The sequence below is a fragment of the Calliopsis andreniformis genome, chromosome 9 (assembly GCF_051401765.1).
Source record: "Calliopsis andreniformis isolate RMS-2024a chromosome 9, iyCalAndr_principal, whole genome shotgun sequence".
NCBI lineage: Eukaryota > Metazoa > Arthropoda > Insecta > Hymenoptera > Andrenidae > Calliopsis > Calliopsis andreniformis.
Window position 1 is genome coordinate 14,200,569 of NC_135070.1, and position 18,802 is coordinate 14,219,370.

Consider the following 18,802-nt stretch of genomic DNA (forward strand, 5'->3'; position numbering starts at 1 on the left):
CCCTTCGTTGCCTGACAGACTTTGACTGTAGGATTAATTGAATAAGCTCGTTCGGACTGCGACTGTGTACTATATAATTTTTTCCAGGATTTCTTTGCATTATTATTTATCTGTGAAGGAATTCTATCATATGTATAATATAATTCATAAAATAATAAGCTTCTATTTCCACACAAAATAGGATTTCGAGGGGAAAACAGTAACATATATAGCCTTTAATCTTGAATTATTGACCTGTCTGTTATGTTGAGGATCAAACAATAGAAGCTCATTAGTTAACGATCACGGTAATCAAGGACATAAATATAGTTTCAGTTTACAACGGCTAACAACGTTTAACGTTGCCCTGTTATTTGATATAATTTTAAAATCAGGTTGAACAGGTACGTTTGGCACGGCCCGTGTTTCGAAATACCCGTAATTAAAACACTGTAATTTGCGGCTCGCGTCGATAGTCGAAATCGGCCACGCAACAGCATTTCGAAACACTCGCGTGACAGACGTATATCATGCCAATTGGCTTAATTTGTGCGGGCGCGAGTAAATTGATAGTAAATCTGAAACATCGTTACACAATTGATTTAGGAAAATTCAATCCCGTTCAGCAGGAATACCAGACGGCAGTGTTTACTGCTCAATTGACCGTATTTGGATTTCAAAGGGATGATGCAAAAGTATGCAAATTACTAAGCTTAAAAGAAGTATAAAGAATGTATACTAAACTTCAAATTTTGCTTTAAATACCAAACTCAGAGACCGACAATTTTTTCAATCTTCGAATCATTGCGTGATTTTGACGTCGGTAGCACATTTTTTATTCAAAGTGGGAGAAATCAGCGAAAAGTAATTGTAGGTCAATTTCTAAGACCTCGTTGAAAAGAGGAGCTTGAAATCCACTGCAGAACCAGTCGCAAAAAAGTTTATCGATCTCTGGGTAGTCGTTTGAATTAGAAAAACATTCGAGGAGAAATTAAAGGCTAGATACAAAGTTGGAATTGTTGCTTATTCGTAAAAGGAAACGCAGCCTCTCCTTAGAATAATTTAAAACAAAGTTTCCAGTTGAAAGTAGTCGTATCTGCTGTTTGCTACAAGTTAGGTAAAGTTTCTCTTTACAACAATGAAGTCCGGTCGTTTGAGGTTAAGCTATTTGGATTCAACTGCTAGTTACAGTAAGTTATGTGAAAAAAGAGTGCACGTAATGGGAGCTAAAATAACGATGGAATTAAAATAGAAAATTCCTAAGGTTATAATAGCGATTTAGGGAATTTCATAGGGGGCATAGTGAGGAAGTATCGAGTACAATATATGTATTTAGGAGGACCGATTGTACGTCGTTTTGGGGTGAAATGGCTTTCGTAATGGGATTAACCTGTGAAGCAAGGAAGAGAACAAAGAGGGTAAGATTAAGCTATGAGATTAGCCCATAAGAAAATACGTAACGTAAAAAGATTTTTGCGGCTTTCCAGAGTAGAAGGATCGTCCTGTATAAATCAATCCCGCCTGAGACTGGTTCTAAGAGGAAAGAAGCTTTTTCCACTTTGTCTCCATTACCATAGTCCATGCGTTCTAGTGCATGTCACGCTACAGACCCAATCTCACGGATAGACAGAAAATACGAAGAAAAACAAAAGTATATTTTCCTATCATTTGTAGTTGCGATAACGTCTTTAGTTCGCTATAGATATTCATATTTGTCATAAAAGTTGTGCAACTCGAAGCAACTTGCCTCGGTGCGATCAAAAATATCGATAAAAGTAGGAACTAGTTTCCCCTGTTCTCATTCATCTATATTCCGTCCTAGCACAAGTGCGGCAATAGTAGATCCAAGTTTTCTTTATCAAGTATCCGCTCCTTGCTTTATCAAGAATTTCAATAACCCAGGAGTAGAAGGAATTCACGTTAGCGCTAAGTTATTCCCTCAGCCGAGCTAGCGGTACACGAACGCCAGCAATGAAACGTTTTACAACGCGATCCTAATAAACCTTAAAGAAAGATAAGGGACCATCTTGTTCGCTTTATCATTCACTCGAATCTCGGCTCGTTCAATTTCCGATCTCTATCGGCCTCATCGTTAAATAGAATTAAACCAGAGACACGTGTGCACGTGCTCGTGGACAGTGTCTTCGCGCTCACGCCCACATCGTACATGTGATGGCAGGGAAACGCAGACAGCGTGTGGCACGAGCAGCCTGCTGGCGCAAAGTGACTACGTGTCCTGCGTGCAAAGTCCATTAAAATCTATCTGCCGTGGCGAAGCACGAAATTTAAAAAGGAATCCCGAGCGTACGTTCCTGCGGCACGGAAGGAACGTTGCCAGGAAGAGGTAGAAGGGCAGAGGTTTTTCTTATCGTGCGCGAGAAACGATACCAGTAACTGCCGCGCTCTCGATCGAGGCGAACTTTCGCCGAGGGTGTTCCTCCTAGGAGAAAAATACTCGCCCGAGGGACCACAGGCTACGGTTCGTTTATGCGATTTTTTTTTTTTCGTTTCTTGTCCTCTTTACGACAGGAGTCACTGTGACGAACGGACAGCGGCCGATTGGTCCAGGGAGTTCCCCTTTCCCAGGAACTTGGACTTCCCCTGTAGACAGCACACCTATCGAGTCGAGAAATGCCGTGACAGGGGTTGAAGGTGAAGCGATGGAGAGGGATGAAACTCTCGTAGGGAATCTGATAAAACGGTTCGCAGCAGGATCGTTAACAGGCCTGTCCAGAACTCAATGAATTTTGTCATAGCTGTCGTTCCGTTAATCTTGAATGCTTGTGATTGATGGATACTTATTCATCTACTTTTTCTATGATTTTATATTACCTCTCGAGAAGCTCGTCTTTCATGACGAGTGAGTACTCTGGATTATTAACTTTATTTAAATTTGTGCACGAAGTCGCTCTGTCTGTATAGTACCAACCCAATCCCCTTGCCTAGGGCCACGACTTCAGACACCTTTAGCTTGTCGAGTAAACTTCAGTGGGAGCGCGATCGTCCTTATATGACGGAATTAGTGTTCCTTCTCGTCTTATGACACCATTGTCGTGAATCCTATCACACGTGTACAGTGTTGAAAGCGCGAGTCACCTAATTATGACTGGCCTGAATGGGGCAAGACGGTGCTGGAATTTGAACGCACCCACCCACACACACACAGCCTTCTGTAATTACTTGCAGGCTTAGGAATGATGATAAACTGGCGGAGATTCGGGTACATGTACCGTTAGTACGCGAAGCTCTGTTATAAATGAGCGAATGGGATTCCGGGATGCCTGTTGTTGCTGCTGCCGCTACGAGCCATTATCTTGTTCAGCGACATTGAATTTCTCGGGATTCAATGGCGAAGAGCCAGATGATAAATTATCCTCGCCTTATGCATTTTCGCATGAAGTATCGACGCCTCGCGTGATTTTTCAAACGTAGGTTTTAAAGTGATGCTCCATTCACAGGAAGCTTGGGAATCTACTTCTGGGTTTCGTATTCCCTTCGTCTGAGGGAAGTTCGGGATGTTTGGTAGACTTCTAAAGGCTTGTATCGAACAATGACAGCCTGGGTGAAAATGATTGTGTTAGGGTTCCTTTTCTGAGAGCGTTAACCTTCCTCGAATGGAGATTCAAATCCTCTGGCGGGTTTTGCTTGCCAGAATATAAATTCTGGTACATGATTCGTACGTGTATAATTCTCTTTTTGACTTTTATGAATCAGATAGACGTAGATAGGTCTTTTTTAACAATTTCAACCTCTGAAATGACATTTTGTATACTGTTTGTATAAAAAATTTGTATAACAGTATGACATTTATATTCGATGGAGTTTATTCTTTTATGTAGCTATTCACATGATATTTTTATTTATTCTACAGAGTAATTCCTTTAATTTATTCATTACGTCGTATAACTTTTTCGTTCAAAGGATTAATTTGCAACGCTAGTAACATGGACTTTGAATTCATCGTGAGTGTATCATGCGTATACGGGCGATTTAACTGAGTTTGTGGTTATGACTTGTTACAGTACATCACCAATTTATATGCAGCGTTTCGCAAAATCAAGGTGTTCTTTATTCCCTATAATTAAGGATTTTCAAATATTATGGACGGACGTGGATCTGTAAATTTGTTTGCAAACCGTTGTCTTTTTCGTATATAAATGACTTAATACATTTTCTATTTAAAAAATGTAATACTGCTAGAATAAAGAAGGCTTTCGAGGGAGATTAAAATTTATATGTGAATATAATCACCTTTGAAATTCGAGATAAAAAAGTGCTCACATCCTGGGTCGTATATTCCAAAGATTTTCGTATCTGCCTTTCCTACCTCTACGGTTGATTCTAGAATATTTGACAATTTTAAGACTCGAATATATGAGGACCTTTTTATAATTAACGAAAACGTGAATAATATTCCCCTACGAACCAGGTCGTAAATTAGTTACGTATGGATAGAAATATGGTGGGACAATAATCATATTTTATTGCTTCGAATAAAGAATACGCGAGTGCACGCATTGTTTCCAAATAACATACAGAACGACATGCCAAATTAATCTCCCTTTTGGTAAGAAAAGACAAAGGTACCTCATGAGGGGGTATGTTAAATATCCTCAACAGATTACAGTTTTGTACGCATATACATAGAGGAATATTTGCCGCTAAACTAATATTATGAAGGCGACCATCCAATATATATGTAAATATTTTGTACAGAGGAAATATATGTAGTTATATATTAGCGGAAAAAAAAGTCGTTTTAGTGGGATGGGGTTCGGCCCGCGAGCTTTATTAAATTAGATTTTCACAAAATACGAGCTAGATATTTGTTGCATTTATAATGTTTGGCTCATTTACGATGTCAGATTATGAAAGAAAGTGAGAAAAAAATTGCTACATTGTCACGAAAGAATTTAATAAAAATACATTTCATGGAAACGTACACGGGGGATCTATAAAATCGTAACACGTTACATGTTCAAAGAACATGTAACGAAAGAAATATATAATTGAACTTAAATACATTGAATTATCTAAAAATTTAACTCATTGTCAGTATTTCATTTACTTGCATTTACTATTGATGTGCAGTAGGGGTAGGGATATAGACTTCAAGTACGTATAACATAATTAGCAACACTTTGTAATTTCTTACTACTTAAATAAAGTATAGGTATTCAGATAGCATACACGACCTATTATATTTAAATTGCAAAGCATCGATATTAGTCTGAACTTGCAGTCTTTCCATTCTTGAAGCTGAATCCAGTGAGGCTGGCTTGTCGTACTTTATAGATGAATATCGTAAGGGCACGCTTTTACGTTCGCGAAGCATAGTTCCAGTTTCAAATTCCATTACCACGAATTTGAATAATTATATGTGTGCAAATACTACGTCACCATGTCGGCGTGCAAGCTGAATTGCTAACACATAGCTGGTCCCTAACGAACTCCGCTGTTCTACGAGTCCTTAAGACAACAAAGCGCTTTCGGAGCCTGCGTGACAACGCGTTAATTTGTCCAACATTTGTGGACAAGTGAACGAAACCTTTCACTGATCAACCTCCCTCGATGTACAGTTAAAAAAAGAAAAATTTCCTTAATGACTCGTTAACTACTAAACAATCGAATTAACGTATTTCAATTTTTCTTAATAATTTTGAGCCAGTAGAAAATGTGACTTCTGAAGGAAACCATTATCTTACGAATCGAGAAAAATTTCTTTCTAAAGTACGTACAGAAATTTAATTACTATATGGAAAAATGAGGCACCCTAAAAAGTACGTCACGCCTTAATCCATCCCTGGATCTAAATGGAGCCAGATACAACGCAACAGAATAGAAAATTGTAACGAGACTTTGAGTTCGTCAGTAGTGAAGATTGAGCGCATTAATAAAGAGTTTATCAGAGATCGAGATAATACTCTTTCATGCTATGAAAATTTTACCAAGGACGTGCTCTGGAATTCCTTCGCGCCTCGCGTCACGGTTAAAAAGGTAAAGCGAACGCACGTATCTCTTTAGATAAAGCCCAGATGGGCGAAGGAGGCGACGCGGGAAAATGAAAAAATATCACGGGCAACGCAGTCGTAAAGAATTTTACGTAAGGCGAGGAGTTGGAGAAGGGTATCAAAGAATTTTTCGAAAAAGCGGAAAAGAAAGGAACTAACTACAAACGACGCGGCTGCGGAACGACTTCAAAGTAAATGCTGAGACACAAACGGGGGAATGGAAGACGTTCCTGAGGAAAGTCCATTGGCGCGGATTACGCTCGTTCGAGCCAGCAATGCGACAACTTCGCGAATCTTTTCCCGCGCTCCCCTGCCCAGGGACCTTCCCACCCCGAACTTTATCTACAAAACGCAACGATCTTAGCCTCTCATTTCCTTATCGAGATCCGTCGCGTACGAATCGTTTCGCTCGCACGCGTCGCGCAGCTTCCTACACCATCCCTTTATCGATGCAGAAAATCAAAGGAGCCTTCCACTTATAGCGAACGCCTGGAACGACGGAAGACTGGGCGAGGAGGGGGATAATAATCGAATTCCACGAAATCAGATCACCTACGGAAATAGAGACGGTCGCGGGGAGTTCTCTGGCGAGAAAGGAGGTTTTCACGATCGATCGCGTACGTCGATAGCAAGATGGATTCTATTTTAACTTGCCGTTCCACTTACTTTGTTTTGGGGGTTGAAGGGGGTGGGAATAGGCAACGGGGCGGTTCTTCTGCCGCGGCGCGGGAATCATTTCGAAGTTCGGCAGTCGTTAATCGACCAACGAAAGCTCCGTTCTTGAGTTATCCTCGAGGGAGATTGTATCAGATGAAGAGACAAAGAGAGCAGAGAGAGCCGCCACCACCTGGTTATACGAGTAAGCGTCCCTTCGATGGAAAATTGCGAAAGTTCGTTATGTTCGGGAACACCTTCCGGCTGGTCCCTCCTTCTAGCCTTGGAATGAAGTGTACCAGAGTCGTAGAAAGGAGAGTGTTAAATTTGGAAGATTCTGTTAGAGTCATGTCTCGAGGTATTTGAAAATCGTAATCGATTCGGTTGATTGTGTTATCGATTGCTCTGTAATGGGACACCATTACTAGCAATAGGTTATTTGAAATCCTCAGGGTCTTCTGGATATTCTTACTACTGCTTGTATAATAGAGTTTGTTACAGGATGATGTCTGCTTTGTTTTTGTGAAATCTATACTTTGTAGAAGAAGGTACTTCGAGATAATTATAGTTGGATTTGTTTTTGTTGCGAACACGATATGTATCAAAATTCAAGAATTTTACGTATGATCACATGACCATGATATAGACTTGATTCTATAATAAATTTTCATGAGCTTGGTGTATGCTATAATTAATTATCGTATATTATAGGACATTATTGAATATCGCCTGGTATGCTTTATTATTTGAAGTAACTTCCCCTGAAGCAAGCAAACATAAATTTAAATATGTTTACAGGGTAACGAATTTTAAGGTATATCGATGATCACCACCAGCGGCTAATTAAAATAAATTTCTTAACTTATCTCCTACATAAATCCCGCTTTGTTAATACTTTCCTGTGCGTTATCACACAATGGCAAAGCTGTGTCTAATCTACAGAACATTAGGCAGTAAAGTATAACTAAACACATTTACATTTCTATACACTCAACTTTATTGCTCCATAAACGTAATTTACAGGCATCAGAGGGAGGATACACGCTATTGTTCCTCTGGCCCCGATACGTTTTTCAACTATCTTCTTCGTAATGAATTAAATCCCCTTCGAATCACAGGTCACTAATACAGAGTCCATTGTCGGGCACAGCTGGTTCACAGCCGGTCCCCGCCCTCGGAATCGTTTAAGATACTTTGCAAAACATTATCGTTCACGCACCGCCAGATGCGCGGTATTAATTAACAATTATACGGGAACGACGTCATTGGCAGTGTTTGCGCCCGCCGAATGATATCTGGAACTGGCCATACGCCGGTATTACAGCGGACTATCGATTCAGTATTTACTCGACGGCGTGTGAAACGACAGTTCGTTCTGGTGCACACTCGTGTACACGTCCCCGTCGACATGTTTCTGAAACAACGTTTAGCGTCAACAAAGTGTTCTGCCCCGTCGGATCGGTCGGTACGTGTACGAGCTACGATAAAAATATCGGAAGCATGATCGTTATCCGCTGCCGTTCCACTTCCGGCGACAATCGATCGAGATTGGAGCGACGGCGATACTCGCGCGTGAAATTCGTTTCGCCTGTAATTGAGAAACGAAGTTAGGCTCGCTGTTGATTTGTGACAAATTGGTAGTATATGACGAGTTGATGCGTTCGAATCGGTAAAATGGATTATGAATCTACAGGGTGTTTCAGTGATCATGGTCGGACACTGGTATTAGCAGTTTGTTTATTATATATGTATGTTTATTAAGAGTTTTTTTGTTTGAGTTTATGATCAGTTTGTTGAGCTCCCTGTGGATGAAAGACAATGACTTCGTAAATAAATGCGGTTTCAATCACACTTCCATCGGATTTCGTCATAATCGGTTTGGCTCGGTTCCAAATGAGCCTGTTAATCGAGATTCCGCTGTACTTTTCGCGCGGTTAAGCACCTATTAGAAAATTTATTGAAGTTAAAATTGTTTGCTTCCACGGTGCTGTAGTATTTATTTTTTTTTTTATTATTTATTGAATTGGAAGATCTATAACTGTTAGCTAATGCACACAGAAGCTATTAGTATTATTGCTACTTTTTAAAGGCTATACAATTGAAATCAAACTCAATATTTAAAAAGAGCATTGCAAAATTGGACAAGAATTCAACATTAAAAAAAAAACGTTATAAAATTGAATTCAAATTTAAAATTTAAAAAAAATCGTTGGTTGAATTTAATTTAAATTCAAAATTTTATTTCTAAACACATCTTTTACGTTTATATCTATTATTTTTGTTACTTTCATATTTGGTATGTCTCTATGAGGAACATGACGTTATCTTTAACAGGTTTATCATGAACTTTCGTCAACATTCAGCGTCCTGTAATTTTAACGAAAATTAATTTCAGCCACGAGCCGTGGGGATTAACGCATGGACTATAAATGTGCCGAGATATTTTCGACACGTTGAATAATGTTGATCGGCAGCCAAACCAGCTATTTATCTGATTTTAAACAATGCAAATTACAATTTTGTTCGGCTATGAGTGCGCTCCTGCCAGCTGAGCACATTCGCGTTATTTACTATATAAGCAGAACTGCTATTATTCCATTATCAAATGGAATTCCCTTATCAAGAACAACTGCCAGAAAGTTAACGATATTGAACGCTTAAACTTTGTGCACACTACCAGTTTAGAGGTGCTTATCAATTTGCAAAGTATGAAAACTATTCTCCTCTTATACCATTTCCTTCTATAACAGACTTTAAACAAAAGCAGACTGAATCTCAAGGAAAATCCGCCGTATAAGTTGCTTAACTCTTTTCTTCAAGACGAGCTTAAAAGAGTTTGGCTCATTATGTACTCTTTCGTTGGTTCCAAGCAGCGCCATTAATTGTACTCGTAGAAGGGTCTAGGGTCGTGCGTCGTATCGGGGTGGAGGATAAGTTTAAGTGAAACATCTGAAATTTATTTAGCGAGCCGAGCTCTTGGGACGGTCAACATAAATTTCGAATAATTACGAAGCGCTTTGTATCTAGCGGAGGCCGCTTAAAAGTGCTCAGTTTTACCTGAACCCGCGTAGAACTTAGTCGTTCGAAACGAGGGAACAGCCGCGATGTCTCCGTGTAACTTTGGAACCGCGCCACAATTATAAAATGGAAGTTGAAAGTTTCCGAGACAAAGGTGGCTCGTCGCGCTAGCAAAACACGCTCCGCGACCGCGAAATTAATTTCGTCGCTTAACGCACGACTTTTATATGTCGCGCGGGATCTCAAGCTTAAATGGGCTCCACGCGAACCGCCTGCGCCGTATACGCTGTGACATTTTCTATCCGGGCTAGCGGTAGGCAGAAAGCGAGCTTGTTCATCCCACTTTCGCACCACTTTCGTTTGCCTTTTTACTTTCCTGCCTGTGCTGCACTACAAATGAATATCGTTAATCAGGTTCGGGCACCTTCACCTTTGATAATTTACTATACTGGATTTTCCGTGAAGATAATAAGAATAGAAGGATTAGGAGATACATTTTTTATGAAATATAAAGATTAAATGTATCGAATAACTGAATTGAAACTCACATGTTTACATTTATCTTTCATAAGTGCAACAGTGAGGAACAGGAAAGTAGGTATTATTTTTAAAAAATATTGAATACTTGAATCGTTATAGAGATGATTAAAGTGTCTTTTGATGCTCCATCGAAGATGTATTGATTCTACCTTTCAAGCTAGGTAGTCATCTAGTTAGCTTCGACTAACAGTTATTTCTAATTCATGGAGACAGTATTTGCTTTCTATCGATCTTATTCTTTCACGATATTGCGCAGTCCGCAGTTTACCTGTTTGTCTTCTGACAATCGAAATATAAATCTCATTTCGGATTGAAAAATATTATTCTAGTATGCATCAACCCTTAAGAAATCTGTTACAAAAAAATCTAAATATTTATTGCAATTGGTCGATGCCAAGTCACAGAAATGTCATTGTAATTCATGGTGTACAGTAGTAGGGCGTAACATAGTAGTCTTCAAAGGTTATCATAAGTTACAGACAATTTTCTCCCTCCCTATGATTACCTTTCCTGGCGCACCGCGGTACAAGACTGGCGGGTAGAAATTGAGGGAAACAGATATGGTGCAAGAAAGACGAGCTGTGAGATAAGAAGAGTAAGAGGTGGAGAAGTAGCAGAGGTGGATGCATGAAGGGAAGTAATACGTGGGAGAAATGGTCACGGAGTAGGAACAAAATTGTCTGCAACTTATAACAATTGTTCTGAACGCCATATCTCTATGGCGTCGGTGCTGCTCTATATAAGCACATGGCAATTTCCTTCTGCTTCAAGGCTCCTCCTGTTACGTCTAGAAACGGAGGATATGGAGAACGAGACTGGTAATAGAATACCATAGAATAATAAATAAATTTACTTAGGTGTGAATGTAACATTTTCGTTGAATATTCTTGAATAAAAATGCCATTACAAGTTGAGCTTTCGCGATCAGGTAAAAGCTTCAGTTTCTTCGAGTGTATCTAACTTTCGATGTTCAGTGCATGAAACTGCAAAAAGTTTAATTTTGTTTGTAGTCTTGAAAGTACAGATTTTTGCAGATGTCTTCAGTATTTCACTAGTCTAATTAGCCTCCTTTTCATATTTGGCTTACTTGGAAAATTTAGGTAATGGTCGAAAATATTGTATTCTTTTCTTACAGTTTTACTAATATTATAGCGATAAGAGACTTTTCCCTTATTATGATTCTCTATTATCAGAAATAAACGAAAACGTTTTTATTTGACCCAAATCCCGGAGAAACACAGTGCAGAGCTTTTTTTCTCATTCCGAGGAAAGAAAAAAATGTCACATTTCTTTTTCTATTTGAGTCAAAGAGCACGAGGTCGATTTCAAGATATGTTTTAAATTATACATAGTAGAGTAAAAAAGACGGTGGTAATTGGATATAAAGTTTTCAATGATGTGGATAACAACAAATACATAAAGGATGTGAGGGTTCACGAAAGGAGATATAAGGCGATTGTTCAGCCCCTCAGTAGATCCAGACACACATAGCTAGCCATAGTTTTACTACACAGTTACGGTATAAATCCTCTTTCCTTCGAAAACATTCAAGAAAACATTAGTCGAAATCGTTTTTCTAAAAACAGTACAGCTACGTTAAAATTTGTCGTCAGCATTTGTCACTGTTCGAGTAACATCAAGCTCCCATTTGGATCGTATGAAAATAGTTTCGCTTGCGAAATTCTGTTCACTTTGGGAAAAGTGGCTCAGCTGAAAAGGAATCGAATACCTTTGACTTCTTGGTAATTTTGTTGTCGTCCTGCTAGCTGACTCGGGCACCGGTGAATACTCTCAGAGCTATCGATAGAGGGCATTGGAAAACGGTTGTACGTATCGAAGGAAAGATTTCCAGTCGAAAGAGCAAGCGGGTAAATTTAATTTTCAGATGTTCTAGGGGTCAGTTCGGTTTCAGCAAAAGTAATTTCTCGCTGCACCCTGGCCGCTGTTATGAGGCAGTTTCATACCGCTCCGGGCGATGCAATTTCAGTCAACTAACCATGGCTTCTTTTCCGTGAAACTTTTAAGATTAATCGTTTCTAAAACTTAAATTATTTAGCTTCGCCTTTTTTTATGTACAAAGAAGAAAATTCTGATACACAGGTATTATGTTGATATTTTTTTATTAAATTTATTGTAAACACTTGCTGTTTCCTGGTATTCGATATTTCACAGTAGATAATTCCGTCAACGATCATACTATGCAGAAAGCACCGGTTCTCGTCCGATCACCGAAGTTAAAATGCATTGGGCACGGTCAGTACTTGGATGGGTGACCGCCTGGGAACACCGTGTATTGTTGGCATAATTTTTTTTAAATTTTTTACCACATGCTTCACTTAGGACAGCAATTGCATTTTTTGAGTGAGTTGCAAGTAACATTTTTATCCGCCGAGTAGTAGATAAATACCGTCCCTGGTCAGACCAGTAGAAGTACTACTGTTCGTGGTCAGACGAGTCGAAGTAGATCATCCTGTCAACGATCATACTATGCAGAAAGCACCGGTTCTCGTCCGATCACCGAAGTTAAAATGCATCGGGCACGGTCAGTACTTGGATGGGTGACCGCCTGGGAACACCGTGTATTGTTGGCATAATTTTTTTTCAATTCTTTACCACATGCTTTACTTAGGACAGCAATTGCATTTTTTGAGTGAGTTGCAAGTAATATTTTTATTCGCCGAGTAGTAGATAAATACCGTCCCTGGTCAGACCAGTACAAGTACTACTGTTTCTGGTCAGACCAGTCGAAGTAGATAATTCCGTCAACGATCATACTATGCAGAAAGCACCGGTTCTCGTCCGATCACCGAAGTTAAAATGCATTGGGCACGGTCAGTACTTGGATGGGTGACCGCCTGGGAACACCGTGTATTGTTGGCATAATTTTTTTTAAATTTTTTACCACATGCTTTACTTAGGACATCAATTGCATTTTTTGAGTGAGGTTCAAAAATATACACAGGATGAATGAACAAAAAAGGCTCTACATATTTATCGTGCTGGGGATATTATTTTCGACTTTATTATAGACAATATCGGTTAAGAATGTACATCTACATGCTACAAAATTCGGAAACAAAATTTAGTCGCAGGTACCATTTTTATCCGCCGAGTAGTAGATAAATACCGTCCCTGGTCAGACCAGTAGAAGTACTACTGTTCCTGGTCAGACGAGTCGAAGTAGATCATCCTGTCAACGATCATACTATGCAGAAAGCACCGGTTCTCGTCTGATCACCGAAGTTAAAATGCATCGGGCACGGTCAGTACTTGGATGGGTGACCGCCTGGGAACACCGTGTATTGTTGGCACAATTTTTTTTTACAGTTCTATTTAAAATTGTAGCCCCATAAAAATTAGGTGAAATTGTGTGTTTAACTATCATTTTATTTATAGTTGAAGGCTACGTAAAATAGCCGAGTAGAATACCTACTGATACTGATTTTTTCTCTGTTACATCACGATTACTGTATCACGATACAGTACGTCAAGCGTGAAAGTCAGATAGCTGTCACATTAGTAAACTTTTAACTCTAAAATTCAAACTGAATATTATCCTATATATCGTACGAGAATAAGAAAGGCTATCCATGTGTCCAAATACTCTGAAGGATGATTCCGTTCAGTTGTGTAAAACGTTGAATGTGCTAAGCGCGGCAGGCTGAAACTTTTGGGAGCACCAGGAGCATTGTTCGGACCGATAAAGGGGAGAATTGGAACAACGAGTTTCGCGGAAGTTGAAGCGTTCGTTCGCGCGACGTTACTCACAAGGAACATTTAAATGTCCCTTTTCGTCCTCTCGTTAGGGCAGACAAAGAATTTAAGACGGTAAAAAAGCGGTTTTTGCAGATCTTTTATAGACGGGCTACCACATCGGGCCCTCTTCGTAGAGGATTCGTAATGAATCTTTTATGATCTGCCAGCGCAGCCGCATAGGCGATGAGAATACATCATTCGCGTGTCCCTCTGCTGGTGCATATATGTATAACAGATCGCGGATAGGTATCTTAATATTACATCAAAAGAATAGTAAAGTTAACCATAAGGTAATTTGTGTAGCTTCAGCTCGTTTGAATGTTATTTGAACATTAAAATAATATTTGTCAAAATGACTCGGATTGAAATTTATCAGATATTAAATGTTTCTCTTTAACCCGACTTATAATAATTTCAAGGACTACATTGAACTGTACTGTATGAGATTGCTTCTGTACGAAAGATTTACAGTAATTTTATTTGTTGTTATTTGTTAGTGTGCATAATGCTTCAACTTCATACGCGGTACACACTTCCACTGACTTCAGATAACGTAACTGGCTTTCATCCTGATACACTAAATTTTCTCACGCAGTGATGTAAAGGTCGAGGGTCGTAAAGAACTGTCGACGTGGCTGGCAGAAATGCATCAATCGCGAAGCCTCGCACGAAAGCCGTGACACGTCAAAGCGTGCGGTCTTGTCGCAGGAGCGCCGAGGTTTCTTTCCAGTCTCGCCTGCTGCCACGGCTACGTCGTTGAAACGAATGCGAAGATTATGCAAAAATGCGGCACGTTGCCGCTCACGATCCAACCGGTCGTCAAAGCGTCGCAGTTGAACGCGTCTAAGGGAACAGCCGCGTTTCAAACTTGATTCCATCGTCAACTTTCGCAACTTTTGAACCGCATACGACCCCCTCGAGACGTGGCTCTGCTTTCCACCCGTTTCTTCCCTCTCAGCTTTATTTTTTCTTTCTCTGCACTTCATTTGTTTCGCAATTTCTTCACTTCTACGTGTAACTTCTCTCGACTTCCTCCTCTCTCATTTTCCTCGCTTTTTTTACGTTCCACCCTCTTCCGTTCCCTCTTCCATGGCTTCGTCTCTCTTTCTCCCCGCTTCGCTCTCGTTCTCATTTTCTTTGAGAATGTCCGAGGATGTGACGTGAAATTTTATGCATCGACACACCAGCATGCGCGACGCCTCCGGCACCGCGGCGGTCTGTAAAATATTCAGATGAGATCTGTTGGTTGTCGGAACGTTGCCTCCTAAATTTCCGGTGTCCAGGTGTAATGCCTGCGTATCGTAAAACGTATTACACGTACGATTTCGCCACAACGGGATTTTATTTTCCTTTGACTACGATCGTTTTCAGCTTTTACTTGTAGCTTTTTCGCGGGATTTCGTTTATTTTTGACTGTTTGTGACGTGTAAGGCTTTTGTTTAGTGGAGTCAACTGCATCGTGGGATTGAATTTATACTTTTATGAAATATTTTTAAATGCTGAGTAAAGTCTTTCTAGTCACCACGAACATGTTCAAACTTTCAGTCAATCAAGTACAAATCTTTACTCTCCGATACACAACGTTATCTTGGTATGTATGTACTTGTTTTTAACTTCAAGCAGACAACTGAATCCATATATTTCTAAATGGCGTCTTTTAGGAAGTAGAAATTTGTTTATAAACCATATGTTATAAAAGAAACTGTTTCTTTGCTCTGTTCAGTAAATTAATACACCTCATTTCACTGAAACTAAGAATTAGTGTAATATCAGAGAGGGAAAGATACTTGAAAGTCATAACCACTGGTCGGCTGATGTAATACGAGATGGAAATTCCACTCAGTGAAAATTTCTGTTTCTCCTTCGTGTTGAACTTTTCCATACATCGTTTCGATTGGAGACTATCGAAAGCTACAGCGATGAAGTGAACAAGGGACGTGATGTCGAATGTCGAAAATCGACAAGAATTTTTCTCTGAGCTTGCATGTTTCTGTTATTTCAGAAAAAAAGAAAAAAAATAGAAAATTGTATTCCGTGTCACATGTGTTTTTCAAACTTTAACTTGTGCTACGTGATATTGAATTTTTGAGCTTTCTTTATTTCGTGGGATCATAAGTTAGCGACAAAGCGTATCGGTACTCTTTTCACTTGTTACATTGTATATCTAGTTTTCTTTTTTCCAATACTCCCTGCGTTTTACACGCGGTCTGATTTTCAGAAGTACAGTTTTCAACCGTATACAATATACGTTAAGAATATAATATAGGTCGTTATGCTTTAATGGATATTGCACGCATCGTTTAATAATTTTAATCATTTCCATTGGTGCCCAATTTAGTATTGAACAAGCTCGGCTGTAGATATATTTACTTTTCTCGTAAATAAGTTATAACATAATTTTTGGTCTTTAATTATTTGATATTTTCATTCATTTAATACACAGATATTTAGCCGTATTTATAGATAGTAATGTACTCGTATAAAAATTGCTATACAATTTTTCGAGAACTTTTTTTTGCTGATGCTCGAAACTATATATTTTGTGCAGGTTTTTTCGTATTTTTGAGTCAGTTGAAAATATTCAGATATCGTACTTCTCATTCGTCACGTAGGAATCGTTATTATTGTTCGCTATCCTCGTTAGTGTTCCTCGCATGAAGAAAAAAAATTCTACTCTGATTTTTACAACTGGTTCTGTTTTATTCGTGAATCCGGGAACATCGAAATGAGTTCGTATTAAAATGGTTCCTCGACGCGTTGCAACATGGAGGGAAGAGTTATGAATTAAAACGCAGCTGGTCAGGAGAAACTCTCATCGACATTGGCGATTAACAGCATGAACAGTGAGCACTTTACCGCTGCAGTTTCCCCAGTGGTTACTCTCAGCCGTCGCAATGAGTTAACCAAAATTTCAAGGGGTTAGGAAGCATCAAAGCTCGAGGGTTGCATGCGGTAACTGAAACTTTCATCGGTCCGAAATTTCACAGTTCTTGGCACCTACCCCATGATTGTCAAAAAGAACATTTATGTGAACCTTTAAAATATATGTTGTCATACGTGTAGCAAAGGGTAACATTTTATCGATGGATCAATCTTGTCTAACCGTAAAGTTTTAGTTAAGTTGTATATCTAATAGAATTCGAATATTTGAAAATTTAAAAATTTGAAAATTTGAAATTTGAAAATTTAAAAATTTGAAAATTTGAAAATTTGAAAATTTGAAAATTTAAAAATTTGAAAATTTGAAAATTTGAAAATATGAAAATTTGAACCATCTTTACAGCAAATTTGGCTGAACGTATTACAAAACGAATTTCTAGCTGCAAGAGTTTCCAGGCTTCCCTTTTTTGTATTATTTGGCTCAATTTCCTACGTCACCGAGATTTCACTTTCTTCGTTGAATGAGTTTCATGGATTCTTTTCCGCGGCCTTGCGACATCGTATGCTAATACACGGCAACATGAATATGCATGCAAGTCACTTAATCGTGTCTCGTCATTTAATCGCAAGTCCTGAGATTGCCGAGTCTTTTCAGAATTTTTAACAGCCAGCACTTTTAAATTAAGTAATGGAAATGCAATGGATAGATTTGCTCTGTTATTTACTACAGAACCATACCCATTCTACGAAATCTGCGGCTACAAGTTTACTAGAATTTAATGAAACGTGTAATGGATTTGTATCTCAACTCTTAATTTTCTTAATTCTCATTGTTTTCACTTATGCATGTATCGCGTCCTGCTTCTCTGCAGAAAAAGCGCATTTTTAAAATTCCCTTCCGCGCTTAATAATTTCCAAGGTGAAAAGGTGAAACTTTATCTCTTCTTCTGCTCAGTCTCCGTATTCTTTCAACGATTCCGGGCACATGAAACGGAGCTTCGTACTTTCCGTTGTTTTTCCGACCTTGAATTCTGATTCCCGCTGGGCTCGGATAGTTTTATGGCGGAATATACGACGCCGGATGTTTGCCATTAAGTGCCCTACCCACGTACGGCTCTTCGCGCAGGAGATACTCTGTGTGTCCTGTTGTACGCTCCACCATGAGGAGTTAATATGAGTGAAACTCTTTCATTGTAAAGCACAACAGCGGACAAGCTTGGACGGGAGAAGTAGGAAGTCTGTGATAGCAACGAATAGGGAAGTGGGAAAGGAAGTAGAAAAATGAATTCTGGACTGTAATTTACGATGTGAGAAATTTACTATTTTCCATTTCAATTGCACTCTATTTTTATTAATTTCGTTATAGTCTGCTTATGTTGAGAGTTTATTTAAGAGGACCATGATTAACCCAATTCATCGATAATATATTAAGTCCATAGGCATGCAAATGTAGATACGATAATTAGGTTTCTCTAAGCGCTTAGGGTGTTGACGTGTCATTATGTTACTGGCTGATTACGTCATTCAGATGCCTCTAGGGTAGATAGTTACCATTTGTCAAGATAAATACCTGTATTCTGTCATAGAACACTAAATACGTCCATCAAGCATCTTACACCCTTTCCCCTCTACCTTACCCCTCTTACTAAATTTAAGTTCCTCAAGATCAAATCATTCCGTGATTTATATGATCTACTTCACATATTAAAATTTTCGAAAAGCTAGTTCATGTATTTTTTACTAGCAATAAATAATTATGTTGTGAGAATCAATGACATGGAACTGTAAAATCTATCGTAAAAGTTTGCGCACTGAAAAGGTCGGTGTGTTCGCTAATTAAGTTCACTTGGCTGTTTCCTCTTAAAAAACAGGGCCACCTTTGTTTTTCGTTACAAAAGAAAAATTCTTTATTTAGCTTTTCAGTCGTAGCATAGGCTTCTGCTCTTTCCAGCGAGACTCGAAAC

General features: G+C 39.0%; 1 protein-coding gene and 4 non-coding genes across 6 annotated transcripts in view; all 5 read left to right on the top strand.

The window, feature by feature from the left end:
* Sol1 overlaps positions 1-18,802 on the top strand; it is a 327,555-nt gene that overhangs the window by 119,720 nt on the left and 189,033 nt on the right. The gene's annotated exons all lie outside the window — the stretch shown is intronic.
* Positions 12,386-12,504, top strand: LOC143184217 (5S ribosomal RNA). Its single transcript, XR_013002739.1, has one exon. It is a non-coding gene; the product is annotated as a 5S ribosomal RNA (ribosomal RNA).
* On the top strand, positions 12,675-12,793 carry LOC143184225 (5S ribosomal RNA). The gene has a single exon (XR_013002745.1). It is a non-coding gene; the product is annotated as a 5S ribosomal RNA (ribosomal RNA).
* On the top strand, positions 12,964-13,082 carry LOC143184223 (5S ribosomal RNA). Its single transcript, XR_013002743.1, has one exon. It is a non-coding gene; the product is annotated as a 5S ribosomal RNA (ribosomal RNA).
* On the top strand, positions 13,395-13,513 carry LOC143184226 (5S ribosomal RNA). The gene has a single exon (XR_013002746.1). It is a non-coding gene; the product is annotated as a 5S ribosomal RNA (ribosomal RNA).